Here is a 4635-nt window from a genome sequence, read left to right as displayed (position 1 = left end):
CATAACGACACCAAACTTCGTAAAATCAAACCAAGGCATTTTAAAACCTAAAACATAACGACACCAAACTTCATCAAATCAGAATAAGGTATTTAAAATTAAATAATCAAAACAATTAATGCTTGTAGCATCCCGGATTTGAAATGTTCATAGGTATTTAATTCAGTTTAAGCTTGAAATACCGCGATATTAATCATAGGAATAACCTGTAAAGTTAATAAAATATTAATATTTACAGGTAAGTGAATATCTTTTAAAATGTTTTTTAACAGAAAAAACTACGTTTTGCCAGATTTATCTATCAATATAACACAGCCAGCTTTGAATGAAAGCATACAACCGTAACTTGTTATAGTATAATAGGCCTAATATATAAAAAAAGCAAACAATAATTAAATAAGGAAAGAAGAAGAATGTACGCCTGTATATTTATTAATGTTAGAATTTCCGGTTTGTATAAAAGTAACAAATTTTTATATGATTTCTATTGCTTTAAATTTATGCTGTTTCGTCATTAGGGCCAATTACATTTTTTTTTGTTTTTTCACTCACAGTAGTGTGCAAAAGTGTTAGGACAAGAGAATATTTCGTTATTCTTACCATTTTATGGGGCTAATTCTTCCATGCCATTACAGAATGTAAATTTCAACACTATGGTAATGCTACACTGATCCCTGTTGACAACTGAATGTGCCAGGGTGAGAATACTTATAATTCTTTAGAATTCCCATATACTTGTACCAAGGGCATGTGTCATCAGGGTTCTTCTCGAATGAACATATTGATCAAATTTAGGGTCTGAAATAACTGTCATGGTACCCCATGCACTGTCTTAACTATAAAGAAAGGAGCCAGCATATGGTAATAGTATATGCTAGAAGAAATCAATTTAATATCACTACACAAATAAACCTTGATAAAAACAATGTTTAACACTATATATATTAAGTTTTGTTGTCACGCCACGGCACAAAAAGCGTAGAGAATTGTCAATAGAGCAGAAAGTTCACATAAAAGCTTTACGTGATGCTGGTTGGACTCTGACAAATTGCTGCAGACTTGAAATGCTCACCAAACACTGACAAGTACACCCTAAAATCTGAAAATAGGACAGGAAAAGGCAGAACACCTAAACTCAATGATACTGATGTTAAGTATCTTCGTTTATGTAGCCTTCGGGACAGAAGGAAGACTGCCACTGATCTCAAGCATGAGATAAACGGCCATGTACCAAATGACAAAAAAGTGTCCAGATCTATAGTCTCGAGAAGACTCAATGAGAATGGTATATTTGGTCGTGTAGCAGTTAAAAAACTTTGCTTTGATCTCCAAATATTGTCAAAAGACTGAAATCTGCTAAAAAGGAACAGAACTGGGCTGTTGATGATTGGTAAATATTGTTATGGATGGATGAGTCCAAGTTTGAAATATTTGGTTCAAAGCGTAGGTTGTAGGTCCATCGGAAGAAAGATGAAAGATGCTTACCTCAATGCATAGCACCTAGCATGGGTGAGGCAATGTGATGGTTTGAGGGTGTTTTTCTGCTGAGGCGACAGGAGATATTTGCAAAATAGATGGAATAATGGACCAGCGTATGTACCATCAGATGCTTATCCGTCATGGTATACCCAGTGGTTTACGTATTATTGGTAAAGGAATCTACTACCAAAAAGATACCCAAACACTCATCCAACCTATGCAGAAATTACTTAGCTAAGGAAAGAAGCTGCTGGAGTCATTTAAATGATGCAATGGCCCCCCACAGAGCCCCGATCTCAACCCAATTGAGCAGATCAGCGATTTAATAGATCAAAAACTTCACAAATCAAAAGTTACTTCCAAAGAAACTTTATGGAGTGTATTAGAGACATTTGGAGTAAAATCTCAAATGACACTTTTATTAAATATGTTGCAACAATGCTTAAAATGCTGTCTCCAGTTATTAAAGCAAAAGGGGGACACACAAAATATTAACTGTTTGCTGAACTCAAGCACTTCCACCGAGTTTCTGTTGTACTAAATATGAAGATTAATATAAATGTTGATGTTTCACCTGTGATTTACCTTCCATTGTTCTTTGAAGGTAGCCTGAAATCTAATTTTTGACTATGTACTAACACTTTCTCTGTATATTTGATTAGAGCTTATGGATCGACCAAAAAGTAATTTTAGAAAACTTCCAAAAATTACACTTCATCAAAGAAAGCGAATTTAGCCATCCGATAATATCACTCTTTGAACCTAGACTTATCACTGAGCAAAGAAGATTACAAAAACGTATTTAGACTATTTGATTAAAATGTCACAAATATGGAAAAAGATGTCGCTCGATAATATTCTGACAACTTTCTCAAACTAAAAATCTGTGATGAAAAATAGCAAACAAGAAACAAATAAAACGGTTGGAACTCGGTGATAATAAAACTTGTAATTTCTAGCCGACAGTTATCCTTATGTGAAATGGAAACAATTTATAAAAAAACTGTATAAAATCCAATCAGTAGTGAATCTTGTGAAAGTTTTAATGATTTTCCTAACAACATCAAATTACTAAAAGTACTCCTTCCGAAAAAACACCTTAAAATTTCAGATTTTCCATTCGGAGGTCAATAGGTTTATTGATCAGCCTAAAGTTTTGAAGTCCAACCATAAAGAAATTACTTTATTATGATCAGATGAGGGTACTTTTGTTGTTATGAATCGTATATTTACCCCAGGAATACGGTTATTATTTTAAGTGATTCGGTTAACTATTTAAATTAAAATTAGTTACTAGAGGGTTAAGTTTGTTTGTTTTAGAACAAAGCCACACAGGACTATCTGCTATGTCCAACGCGGGAAATCAAACTCCGGATTCTAACGTTGTCGATTAGCAAAATTACCTCCGATTTTGAATATGCAAGTCATCAAGTTACGTGGCAACACATTCGATACAAGTTCGCAGTGGAATGAAATATACATTTTGACATTGTTTGGCGTTACGTAATGGAGGATATGTAACAGCTTTTTCCGACGCAAAATATTCATATATGCGTGTTATCCATATGAAGTTGTACCGGTCAAGTCGCCGGACACAACGCCTATAAATTTTCGTGTCATCTGATTTGAAACGCGTGGATTATGGAAGACATCAGGGAGGAGCGGTGGGCTTTGGACACGACAGCCTTGCGACAGAGTCTTCTATGCTGTATGGGAAATATAGTTATGACCAAGATAGAAGAAATTGCTATTCCAACTTCCACCGTCCTGTAGTTATTTGATTTATTGAGTAGATGACATTTTTACGGCTTGATATAATAATTCTCTTGGACGTTTAATTCTAAATTGGAACGTAATTCATTCGAACCTTCAGTTTGAAGTCGAAACTAAAGTTGATGGTGGACTTTCATTTTTAAATGTTTTAGTGGAAAAAAGTCAATAAACCTCCCGCTTCCCCTTTGTTATGTGAATCCACGCTCGGGAGTTTATTTTCATTGGAATTACTTCTACAATATTGAATTAAAACAATATAGATCATTAAAACTTTTTCCATTTTGCTAAAAATATTTGTTAATTTCAATAGACTTTTATGGAAAAAAACGCGTTAAACTCACAACTCGTATCACAAAATAAGTACCCTTTCAAAGTAGAAAAAGAATTATTAGACTACTTCTGTGCTGTTGGTTAGGTCGATGTTTGGTGAACTGGAACAGTAAGGCTCAGTCCCCTTCCATAACGTAGGAAAACAATTTGTGGCTGGTATATTAAGCTGCTTCACTCCAATCCTCCATGGTAATCAAGATAATTTGAGACCAAATTAACCATTCTGGTGAGAACTGGCTTGTAATGGATAACAAACTTAGATCGAATAGAGCTTTCAGAAAGATTTGTGAGGAGGACTTCCACGCTTACGTTTTACAGAAGAATTTTCCAACCAAGAACCATATCTTCGTCTACCGAAGTAACATATTCTTCTTCAGGTGTAGTCTGAGTGGCTTCACATCGGATTTTGACAGTAGTATGAGTGGCTCCATTTCAAGATTAGACAGTAAACTAAATGGCTTCACTTAGGGTTTTCACAGTAGTTAGAGTGTTTCCACTTTGGGTTTTAACAGTAGTCTGAGTGGCTTCACTTCAGGAATTTACAGTAGTTTGAGTGGCTCCACTTTAGATTTTGACAGTTGTCTGAGCGCCTCCAGTTTGGGTTTTGACAATAGTTTGAGTGGCTCCACTTTGGGTTTTAATAGTAATATAAGTGGCTACAGTTTGGATTTTGGCAGTAGTCTGGGCGGCTTCACTTCAGGTTTTGACAGTAGTCTGAGTGTCTCCAGTTTGGGTTTTGACAATAGTTTGATGGCTTCATTTCGGGTTTTGAGAGTAGTCTGAATGGCTTCACTTTAGGTTTTTACAATAGTCTTAGTGGCTCCGCATAAGATTAGACAATCTGAGTGGCTCCAGTTTCGTTTTTGACATTAGTCTGAGTGGCTCCACTTTGGGTTTTGAGAGTAGTCTTGAGAGAATTTGTTTGAAATCATAACAGAACCAGTAGTAGCTAGGATGTTTATATTTGGAGTCTGAGAGAACTACTTGGTTTTGAATTACAGGTTGAAGAGAATTTAGGAAACCCACTCCGTATTGTGTTGTCATATATTTACA

The sequence above is a fragment of the Limulus polyphemus genome, unplaced genomic scaffold (assembly GCF_000517525.1).
Source record: "Limulus polyphemus unplaced genomic scaffold, Limulus_polyphemus-2.1.2 Scaffold4961, whole genome shotgun sequence".
NCBI classification, from domain to species: Eukaryota; Metazoa; Arthropoda; class Merostomata; order Xiphosura; family Limulidae; genus Limulus; species Limulus polyphemus.
This window is presented reverse-complemented; position numbering follows the sequence as displayed.